At 40.4% G+C, this 12,564-nt stretch overlaps 1 non-coding gene across 1 annotated transcript; it reads left to right on the top strand.

The window, feature by feature from the left end:
* The first annotated feature begins 7,086 nt into the window (after positions 1-7,086).
* TRNAV-CAC (transfer RNA valine (anticodon CAC)) lies at positions 7,087-7,160 on the top strand. Its single transcript has one exon. It is a non-coding gene; the product is annotated as a tRNA-Val (tRNA).
* Positions 7,161-12,564: the final 5,404 nt, after the last annotated feature.

A 12,564-nucleotide genomic window follows, 5' to 3' on the forward strand; every position in this document is an offset into this window, starting at 1 on the left:
TTCTGAAAAGGTTTAGAAACTGTTATTTTTCGAAAATGAGTACATAGAGCACGTTCTTGGGCGAAATGGCATCAATAAACTTTTCATGTTAAAGTGTCTCTGTCATTTAGCTGGCATATTACGCCATTAATACGAAGGATTCGAGGTTAAAAAACTGTAGTAAATTCAACTGAAAATACAATCCAGTACATGGGTTTATAGTAACTACCAGTGAAAAACAAAACTCTATGAAATTTTTTGGTGTCCTAGAAAATTTACACATGTTTTACCATGTATGATAAATTGTTTAACTGTATATGTGTGTTTGTACCTAAATAAATTTACTAGGTTAAGATCTGAGAGAGAGGGTTGATATAATGTAATGAATCTGGTTATGTTTACCGAAGAGTGACCAGTCTTTACTTTTTTTTCTTTTAATTTCTAGGTACATGTAGAATGTTGAGATAGTAAGTCTAAAAGGAAATGTGAAATAAGATAGGAAATGCGACATTTTATTTACAGTACCTGAGGTAACGTAATTTTAAGTTTCTCTAATGTTAATTCAGGTGTGTTATCTATTCCTGGCTCCGTCTTTTCCTTTGTTGCTACTCGGTTCTCTCATGGCTTCGAGCTATAGCATATCTCTTCCTTCGGCTTTATATGGTTTTGCCTCAACCTGTTCATGAGATTTTCATGTGGATTAATTGTAGCATAACCCATCATAGTCAGTTTGATATATTTCCATAGAGTTTCTTGAAAATGAATAGTAGAGAGGAGGAAAATACACTCCGAGACACCATTTCTAAAAACACAAATCAGAGTTCATGAAGTAATTACCACAACTAGAAAAAAAAAAAAAAAAAAAAATTGACACACACTTACACAAGCAACTTATCTCAATAAACCATTCCGTGGGTGGGAGTAGACTAATGTAACATACCAAGCGAGTCAGGGTGTCAGCATGCCTCGTTGTGCTCCGGGTTATCTCGTGTTTTCATGGTCGCTCTTACGTGCTAGAACTTTAATTGGTGTCATCAATCCTATACGATACATCCCTCTAGCGCCTGGAACCAATCTTGGGCGGAAAACATTATATACTGAGTCAAAAAAGGAGAATTAGTGTGCACTACCTAGCAGAGTTTACTGCCAGAGGGGAATCATAGGCCTGTGTCCCGGGTGAAAAAAATAATAATAATTGAACTTTTCGTGTCAGAGGAAAGAAAGTCTCCCTGATAACATTGAGTATACATAGTGTATAGTGTATACTACAGTGGCTCCCTAGTATATTGATGATAAAGGCTAAAGTGTCATTTGAAAACAGGTGAATTTGTAAATGAAGTGATAAGCCTATAGAGGCAGGTGCCAGAAGTCGCCAGAAACTTACCACAGTGGTCAGCTGTTTTAATAATCTCCCTGGCCTGCTAGTGTACTCGCATATAATCTAGTGATACCAGTGAATAGCAGAATACAGTGTTGTAGTAGCAACTAACCAGTATTATAATGGTACTTAGTGGAGTGGAGTGACTTTCATTAGTTTCTTTTTCTTGAAATACCAGACGTATACTGTGAATTTCATATAACCTGTAGTTACCAGCGGTCGCAATATACACAACGAGAAGCAATTATTACTACAGAAAAAGCGTCCTTCCTCCAAAATTTGCACCAGTCAACTATAGTGATAATATAGCATTTATTGTGGTGGAGACAGAAAAAAAAAAAAAAAATAGAAAAGCTAGATACAGCGATTGATAAACAAGGGTGGAGGTCGACCGTTCGTCATTGTAGGAGTGCCAGCAGTCACCGATTTCTTCAACACGCAAGTTATACTTTTGTATCAGTCAAATCACATATTACTCGGGTAGATAATTTCCAGTAGATCCTTCATGTGTTAGCTCAAATCACCGACCAGTATGTTTAAATAAGTGACCCACTGATCAGATCAGATCGACTGGTCCGAACCCTTGACTGGTCCGAACCCTTGACTGGTTTCAAACGGTTTCGTTGGACAATAAAGCAGACTGTAAACGGATGGGGTTGTAGGCGCCCTTATAAACACAAACATTAAAAATCAGGAACGTGACGGTAAGCTGTCCAATATACAAAAACAGTTAGAAACAGAAATACAAATAGCTAGAGCTTCATTTAAGGAGGTTATTAATAGAATATTCAAGAGGTTGCTAGTAGAATTGCAGTAAATCAACCATTCAAATCATTATGAAGCTGTGTGTAGTCTGTGGTCAGTCAAACAAACGGGCTTCCACATGGATAAATTGTCATTTTTGTGGAAATTGGTGTCACGCCCCTTGTGCAGATATCCCAGAACTAGCTACAAGCAGTATTAAAACAGAGAAGTGTTTTTGGGTATGCCCAAATGAGGAAAATCTGTGGACTAAAATCACAAGGGTATTAAAAGAGGACAACATCAAAGCTGCTTTCATAGAAAACCTGGAAGCTTTCTACAACAGATGGGAACATAAAAAGTCTGGGCTGAATGGTACTGCCCTTGATACTGGCCATGTAGTCACAAACTGTAAGGCTGGAGGTGATGTCCTGGTAGTCAGTAAATGTGGGGCTGATAGTGCTGTCCTGGGAGACAGTAATGGTGAAGCTGGAGGTGCTGTCCTGGGAGACAGAAATGGTGAAGCTGGAGGTGCTGTCCTGGGAGACAGAAATGGTGAAGCTGGAGATACTGTCCTGGGAGACAGTAATGGTGAAGCTGGAGATGCTGTCCTGGGAGACAGTAATGGTGAAGTGACCTGGAGTTTACCTGGAGAGAGTTTCGGGGGTCAACGCCCCCGCGGCCCGGTCTGTGACCAGGCCTCCTGGTGGATCAGCGCCTGATCAACCAGGCTGTTGCTGCTGGCTGCACGCAAACCAACGTACGAGCCACAGCCCGGCTGATCAGGAACTGACTTTAGGTGCTTGTCCAGTGCCAGCTTGAAGACTGCCAGGGGTCTGTTGGTAATCCCCCTTATGTGTGCTGGGAGGCAGTTGAACAGTCTCGGGCCCCTGACACTTATTGTATGGTCTCTTAACGTGCTAGTGACACCCCTGCTTTTCATTGGGGGGATGGTGCATCGTCTGCCAAGTCTTTTGCTTTCGTAGTGAGTGATTTTCGTGTGCAAGTTCGGTACTAGTCCCTCTAGGATTTTCCAGGTGTATATAATCATGTATCTCTCCCTCCTGCGTTCCAGGGAATACAGGTTTAGAAACCTCAAGCGCTCCCAGTAATTGAGGTGTTTTATCTCCGTTATGCGCGCCGTGAAAGTTCTCTGTACATTTTCTAGGTCGGCAATTTCACCTGCCTTGAAAGGTGCTGTTAGAGTGCAGCAATATTCCAGCCTAGATAGAACAAGTGACCTGAAGAGTGTCATCATGGGCTTGGCCTCCCTAGTTTTGAAGGTTCTCATTATCCATCCTGTCATTTTTCTAGCAGATGCGATTGATACAATGTTATGGTCCTTGAAGGTGAGATCCTCCGACATGATCACTCCCAGGTCTTTGACGTTGGTGTTTCGCTCTATTTTGTGGCCAGAATTTGTTTTGTACTCTGATGAAGATTTAATTTCCTCATGTTTACCATATCTAGATACTGTCCTGGGAGACAGTAATGGTGAAGCTGGAGGTGCTGTCCTGGGAGACAGTAATGGTGAAGCTGGAGATTTTGTCCAGGTAGTCGGGAATTATACGCAGGAAGGAATACATATAAATGACCTCATAGGGGACAGGAGCCATAGTAGGGAAACAAGTGTAGTCAAAGATAAGATAAAACCAATATTGCAAACTAGAAATACCGCAGGAAATAGCAAACAAGAGGACTCCAATAGCAATACTGAGGATAAATTACCAAAAACAACTGGTGGGAGCTCCATTGTTGGTGCTAGGGATGATAGAAGTAAGACAGGGAAACATGCACCAACAGGGAATACAGTCACAGAAACCCAAGGCAAGCGGAAACCAAGCCTGTGCACATACTATGCACTTGGTATCTGCTGGCATGGGAAATCTGGAAAAACAGATGGGACATGCAACTATGACCACCCTAGAAAATGCCATGCCCATATGACAACAGGAAAATGCAAACTCCCTTCCTGTAAGCTTTTTCACCCTGAAATGTGTACCTCTTCAGTACAGGAAAGACTGTGCTATAACTTAAATTGCCAGGCATACCATCTAAAGGGGACAAAAAGATACAAAACATCCAGGCCATGGGAAAACCTGGGTAGCCACAGCCACTCAAGAGGGAGAGGTTTTTTAGTGCCAGGAAGGAAAAAAAACTGGCAGGAAATGGCAGAAATCGTACACCAAATCCAGTCATTCCTGGAGTGGAACCACAGTCGATGGCCTCCACTCCAAACCAACAGATACAGATACTAATGCCGGAAAAAAAATCCCCCCCCAGTACCAACAATACCACCAGTCCGATAACATTCTTCTTTGCAAATATACAGGGTCTAAAGCCAGCAACAAACAACAAAATACCTTTCATCCGTGGACTGCTTGCAGAGGCAAAGGCAATGTTCGCGGCTTTCACTGAGACCCACATAAAGGATCACTTGGACAACGAAATATGGATCCCAGGTTACAACCTATACAGATGTGACAGAGTGAACAGGCAAAAGGGGGGGGGGTTGGCCTGTACATTGCAGAGTCACTTGTTTGCACAGAACTGCTTAATGCCTCAAATGATGTAGTGGAAGTTTTAGCAGTAAAGGTCGAGAACCAAAACCTAGTCATTGTGGTAGTCTACAAGCCTCCGGATGCAACATCCCAGCAATTCCAGGAACAGCTGTTAAAAATTGACCACTGTCTGGAAAATCTTCCAGCTCCTGCACCCAACATCTTGCTCCTGGGGGATTTCAACTTAAGGCACCTAAAATGGAGGAATATAGCAAATAATATTGTTGCAGTAATAACACCAGGAGGCAGCTCTGATGAAAACTCACACTCGCACGAGCTTTTAAATCTCTGCACAAAATTCAATTTAAACCAGCAAATAATAGAGCCTACTAGACTGGAGAATACACTAGACCTCATCTTCACTAACAATGATGATCTGATAAGAAATGTCACCATATCAAAAACAATATACTCAGATCACAACATAATTGAGGTTCAGACATGTATGCGTGGAGCCCCAGACCGACAAAATGAGACTAGTCACGAGGGAGCATTCACCAAATTCAACTTCAATAACAAAAACATAAAGTGGGACCAAGTAAACCAAGTCCTAACCGATATAAGCTGGGAAGATACACTAAGCAACACAGACCCCAACTTATGCCTAGAACAGATTAACTCGGTGGCACTCGATGTATGCACAAGGCTTATTCCTCTAAGAAAAAGGAGGAGTAGATGTAAAATAGAAAGAGACAGGCGCTCCCTTTACAGGCGACGGAAAAGAATAACAGAGCGGCTAAAAGAGGTCAATATATCTGAAATGCGTAGGGAGACACTGGTCAGAGAAATAGCAAGCATCGAACTTAAGCTAAAAGAATCCTTTAGGAGTCAGGAATCGCGGGAAGAACTAAAAGCCATAAATGAAATCGAAAGAAACCCAAAGTATTTCTTCTCCTATGCCAAATCAAAATCGAGAACAACGTCCAGTATTGGGCCCCTACTTAAACAAGATGGGTCCTACACAGATGACAGCAAGGAAATGAGTGAGCTACTCAAGTCCCAATATGACTCAGTTTTTAGCAAGCCGCTAACCAGACTGAGAGTCGAAGATCAAAATGAATTTTTTATGAGAGAGCCACAAAATTTGATTAACACAAGCCTATCCGATGTTATCCTGACGCCAAATGACTTCGAACAGGCGATAAATGACATGCCCATGCACTCTGCCCCAGGGCCAGACTCATGGAACTCTGTGTTCATCAAGAACTGCAAGAAGCCCCTATCACGAGCCTTTTCCATCCTATGGAGAGGGAGCATGGACACGGGGGTCGTCCCTCAGTTACTAAAAACAACAGACATAGCCCCACTCCACAAAGGGGGCAGTAAAGCAACAGCAAAGAACTACAGACCAATAGCACTAACATCCCATATCATAAAAATCTTTGAAAGGGTCCTAAGAAGCAAGATCACCACCCATCTAGAAACCCATCAGTTACACAACCCAGGGCAACATGGGTTTAGAACAGGTCGCTCCTGTCTGTCTCAACTATTGGATCACTACGACAAGGTCCTAAATGCACTAGAAGACAAAAAGAATGCAGATGTAATATATACAGACTTTGCAAAAGCCTTCGACAAGTGTGACCATGACGTAATAGCGCACAAAATGCGTGCTAAAGGAATAACAGGAAAAGTCGGTCGATGGATCTATAATTTCCTCACTAACAGAACACAGAGAGTAGTCGTCAACAGAGTAAAGTCCGAGGCAGCTACGGTGAAAAGCTCTGTTCCACAAGGCACAGTACTAGCTCCCATCTTGTTCCTCATCCTCATATCCGACATAGACAAGGATGTCAGCCACAGCATTTAAGCCAAGATCGCAAGTTCTGCCTATTCGGCACGCCAAAGACCTGGGAGTGATTATGTCGGAGGATCTCACCTTCAAGGACCATAACATTATATCAATCAGAACCCGCTGTAAGTCTCAAAACTCCAGACCGTAGCGTTAGCCACTGGACTTGAGTAAAATATGCGAAGATGAGAGACCAACAAGGGTTAGGGGTATACAAAAGGCAGAATCGGTGAGGGTAGTTGGAAGAGCTATAATGAAAATGTAATCGAAGTGATATTTTTTCTTTAACACTTCCCATTACTCCTACTGACTCTGCATCTCGCATGCTCCTAACCTTCCCTGGTCTCTCATCTTCGCATGTTTTATCTTTAGCTCATCTGACCCTGCAGCACTGTATAACCATTTTGCACTTAATGCTTAATTTTTATTGAAATAATAATAATCATATCTTAATAACCTTCAAAACATAACATGACAAATACTTCATTCACTTTGTCTTACTTTTTTGGGTTATCCTCAGTAATCTACACATATACTGCTATGTATGATAATTTATGTAACTGTATTTATGTGTACATGTGTCTGAATAAACTTATTTGATTACTAATAATCTTAGAACATCAAGTTTACCTGGGTGACCTGTAGCGCAGTGGTCAGCGCAGTCGGCTCACAACCGAATGGTCCCAGGTTCGAATCCTGGGCAGGGCGAGACATATGGGCGAGTCTCCTTACACCCACTGTCCCTGTTAACCTTCAGTAAAAAGGTACCTGGGAGTTAGTCGATCGTCGTGGGTTGCATCCTGGGGAATGATCAAGCACTACAAACTACTGAGACAACTCGAATGCCTCTCAAATGACCTAATGATGCACTTTCTGTGCCCAAAGTACACGATACAAGAAAAACTGAACCTAACTCTCAAAGGGTTGGGAGGCGCCCTGAGTTTCCCTCAGATAGTAGGCTGTGATCATTTTCTCCACCTTTCCAATCGCATTTTCTTAACATTTGCCTACTAATAATTTTCTCATCCTAACACAATCCTACACAGTCACTTATACAGTAAGCAAAAATTAAACATTAACTGAAATGATAACCATAACCATCGTCTTCACTGCGCGCATAACGGAGATAAAACACCTCAATTACTGGGAGCGCTTGAGGTACCTAAACCTGTATTCCCTGGAACGCAGGCGGGAGAGATACATGATTATATACACCAGGAAAATCCTAGAGGGACTAGTACCGAACTTGCACACGAAAATCACTCACTACGAATGCAAAAGACTTGGCAGACGATGCACCATCCCCCCAATGAAAAGCAGGGGTGTCACTAGCACGTTAGGAGTCCATACAATAAGTGTCAGGGGCCCGAGACTGTTCAACTGCCTCACATCACACATAAGGGGGATTACCAACAGACCCCTGGCAGTCTTCAAGCTGGCACTGGACAAGCACCTAAAGTCAGTTCCGGATCAGCCGGGCTGTGGCTCGTACGTTGGTTTGCATGCAGCCAGCAGCAACAGCCTGGTTGATCAGGCTCTGATCCACCAGGAGGCCTGGTCACAGACCGGGCCGCGGGGACGTTGACCCCCGGAACTCTCTCCAGGTAAACTCCAGGTAATATCTGTATAACCATTCTATCATCTCCAAATAAATCATTTGCTTTCACTTGCAATACATTAAATATTTAACCAACTATGTACGTTCTTTACCACCACGAACTACACTAAAAAAAAGTATTAACGCCTCCCCCTCACTGAAAGAGATTTTTTGCACATGTCAGTCGCCTATAAATACACTAACATTATCAATCATCTGTATGCTACATCAATTACTTGTAACACTTTCCTCATCCATAAAATGAATAATTACTTCCAATCCCTTTTGCAACTCTTCCTGCTTATAAGCGGCCCTCATTAATTCTCATTCAGCCTAAACAATTAGCACATAACTTTCAATGTTTTAATAATAACAACAATATCAACAACAATAAAAATAAACAGTAAATAACTCAGCATTTAAAAAGCATCTCTAGTATTATTTATCTCCCTTACTCTCTAAGCATGCTAAGCTCAACTATCTGCAAGCTCATAAAAAATCTATTCCTAGCTAATCAGGTAGAGCACTTTCAGATCAATATTTTATCTATTCACCCCATACAAATACCTGTGGCCGGTAATCAAAATATTACACAGGTACGTAATTGATCCAGGGACTGCATTGTAAGTTTAGAGGAATGAAGAGATTACAGTAATAATGAACTATTTACATGTTTATATCTTGTTATGCACATGTAAATAAGGTCATGCATACTCAGAAAAATAAAAATAAGTAGTAATGTGTAATTTACAGTGCGCAAAGTCGCGGTCTACTTTCAGAATCTTTGTTAATCTACCACAGGGGATAAAATTCTTTGACGTTTCTTGAACAGTTTTGAGTGAGTTGTCCTTTAATTCATTAATTTTTATCGCAGACCAGTACATAGTGACGCAAGATATGACAAGTGTCAAACTGAAAAAGATTACATTTCTTTTGTTCTACATCTGGTGGTGGTGATTTAACATCCCAAATATGCTGTTAACCCAGCCTGAGCAGGGAGGTAGTTACATTCACGAGTCTTCTTATGTTGTTCGATGCACCATACATGTGGCTCGTCCTGCATCACAGAATGTTGGTAGATACACTGAATCTCAGTCTCAAGTTAATGAAGTTGATTGAAGTTCTTTTAATCGTAGTAGACTAGCATGTACATCTGTCCCTGTTTTTTTTACTGAACCAATGTTTCTCCTGGGGTATACCTGGAGTGGGTTTCGGGGGCCAACGCACCCGCGGCCCGGTCTGTGACCAGGCCTAATGGTGGATCAGGGCCTGATCAACCAGGCTGTTAAAGTTGGGCGCATGCAAACCGACTTACGAAAGAGACTGCCTGGTCAGGTACAGACTTTAGGTGCTTGTCCAGCGCCTTCTTGAAGACAGCCAGGGTGTATTGGTAATTTCCTTCTGTATGCTGGGAGGCAGTAGAACAGTCATGGGGCCCTGACACTTATTGTGTTGTTTCTTACCATGTTAGTGGGACTCTTGCTCTTCATTGGAGGATGTTGCAACGACTGCCAGGTCTTTTGTATTCATAGGGAGTAATTTTAGTGTGCAAATTTGGCACTAATGCCAGAAGGATTTTCCAAGTGTATATAATCATATATCTCCCACCTGGGTTCTCGGGAGTACAGGTTGATATAAATATATATATATATATATATATATATATATATATATATATATATATATATATATATATATATATATATATATATATATATATATATATATATATATGTCGTGCCAAATATGTAAAACTGGTCAATTACCAAGAACTCATTTAAAATTAAGTCCTTTCTAAAATTTTCTCTTATACGTTTAAAGATATATATATTTTCATTAATGTTAATGTAAAAAATTATAATTTTGCTCCAAAAGAATCTTAGAAAACTTACCTAACCTTATTATAATAAGAACAATTTATTTTAGCCTAACCCAACTAAATATATTTTAGATTTGTTGACAATAATTTAATACTAAACAAACACAGTGAAATATATTTTTTCCGTTAGGTTCAGAATGATTTTGGCGAAATTATTGCATACACAAATTTTCGCTTGTCCTATATGGCAAGATGAGCGTTGCTATTTAAGCCAAGATCGCAAGTTCTGCCTATTCGGCACGTCAAAGACCTGGGAGTGATTATGTCGGAGGATCTCACCTTCAAGGACCATAACATTGTATCAATCGCATCTGCTAGAAAAATGACAGGATGGATAATGAGAACCTTCAAAACTAGGGAGGCCAAGCCCATGATGACACTCTTCAGGTCACTTGTTCTATCTAGGCTGGAATATTGCTGCACTCTAACAGCACCTTTCAAGGCAGGTGAAATTGCCGACCTAGAAAATGTACAGAGAACTTTCACGGCGCGCATAACGGAGATAAAACACCTCAATTACTGGGAGCGCTTGAGGTTTCTAAACCTGTATTCCCTGGAACGCAGGAGGGAGAGATACATGATTATATACACCTGGAAAATCCTAGAGGGACTAGTACCGAACTTGCACACGAAAATCACTCACTACGAAAGCAAAAGACTTGGCAGACGATGCACCATCCCCCCAATGAAAAGCAGGGGTGTCACTAGCACGTTAAGAGACCATACAATAAGTGTCAGGGGCCCGAGACTGTTCAACTGCCTCCCAGCACACATAAGGGGGATTACCAACAGACCCCTGGCAGTCTTCAAGCTGGCACTGGACAAGCACCTAAAGTCAGTTCCTGATCAGCCGGGCTGTGGCTCGTACGTTGGTTTGCGTGCAGCCAGCAGCAACAGCCTGGTTGATCAGGCGCTGATCCACCAGGAGGCCTGGTCACAGACCGGGCCGCGGGGGCGTTGACCCCCGAAACTCTCTCCAGGTATATATACATATATATATATATATACATATATATAAATATATATAAATATATATAAATATATATATATATATATATATATATATATATATATATATATATATATATATATATATATATATATATATATATATATATATTTCAAAATTGTAGATAATAGTAATTATTTAATATAACTTTATTTGCTACAAGTATATGTGCAAGGTATACAGGCCTAAGTAACAGCAATGACATGCTTCTATGTAGAAATCCTCTTGTTATGCAGAGCATTTTGGACAAATTAGGTCAACTGTGTTCCAGGATGCGACCCATACCAGTCGACTAACTCCCAGGTACCCATTTTACTGATGGAGAACGTAAACAACCGGTGTAAAGAGCACGCCCAATGTTTCTACCTTTGCGAGGAATCGAACCCTCGCCGTGTGAAGCGACAGCTTTAACCACCAGGCTATGGATCACCTTAGATATGTTAGACTTCGTTTTTCCTCCAACTTCTAAAGTCTGTAAAGCGTTGCAGATCATCGTGGCACAACTATTTACGAAAACCTAATTAAAGTAATGTAAAATATGAAAGGTCCATATATATCTTTAGTATGCCTATAGGAATTGCCGTATGAATCAAAGGAACTATTTAAAAAGGATTATACTCTCTGGTAAATCAGTTGCAAATTTCCTGAATACAGCTCTCGCTTTTCCCATTGTTACTAACATTGCTTTAGTTAACCCACATAATAACTTCAGTTCATTTTCTGTAAGTTAATACCTGTATGTGTTCCTCACTCTAAGAGGACTGTTGTTTCTTTCACGGGGGTATGGTTTATTTTGAGCATTCAGTTATCGCTTACAGATATGTCAAGAAAAATTGTCTATAATATAAATATCTATGTCTCTTTCCTAATATAAATATGTTTATTCGTGTAAAAGAGCTGTAATCCCCAAGTGGCTTCCTTGAGGGGAATGTACATATTAACAACAGCAGTTCTTATCAAGTATTTTTGGGTTTAATAGCTTATTTTCCATATTGTGCATTGTATATGTACACTGGGCTGTTTTTTTTATGAAAAGAACACGTCATTGCTCGTTGTGTCAATACTGTTCATAAACCAGAATTACCATTTTTCAAATATCTTTGCAGTGATTGTTCTTCTGTAATTGGTAAGGCTAATTTAGAGAAGTCATATGAGTACGATCCCTTAAAACCTGTTAGAAACAAGAGGTAAGGAGAATCCAAGTTACCTAAAAGGTTCTGAAAATTTTTAGAAACTGTTATTTTTCGAAAATGAGTACATAGAGCACGTTCTTGGGCGATATGGTATAAATAAACTTTTCATGTTAAAGTGTCTCTGTCATTTAGCTGGCATATTACGCCATTAATACGAAGGATTCGAGGTTAAAAAGCTAGTAAATTCAACTGAAAATACAATCCAGTACATGGGTTTATAGTAACTACCAGTGAAAAACAAAACTCTATGAAATTTTTTGGTGTCCTAGAAAATTTACACATGTTTTACCATGTATGATAAATTGTTTAACTGTATATGTGTGCCTGTACCTAAATAAATTTACTAGGTTAAGATCTGAGAGAGAGGGTTGATATAATGTAATGAATCTGGTTATGTTTACCGAAGAGTGACCAGTCTTTACTTTTCTTTCTTTT

Source organism: Cherax quadricarinatus, unplaced genomic scaffold, assembly GCF_038502225.1.
Source record: "Cherax quadricarinatus isolate ZL_2023a unplaced genomic scaffold, ASM3850222v1 Contig6204, whole genome shotgun sequence".
In the NCBI taxonomy this organism is placed as follows: Eukaryota; Metazoa; Arthropoda; class Malacostraca; order Decapoda; family Parastacidae; genus Cherax; species Cherax quadricarinatus.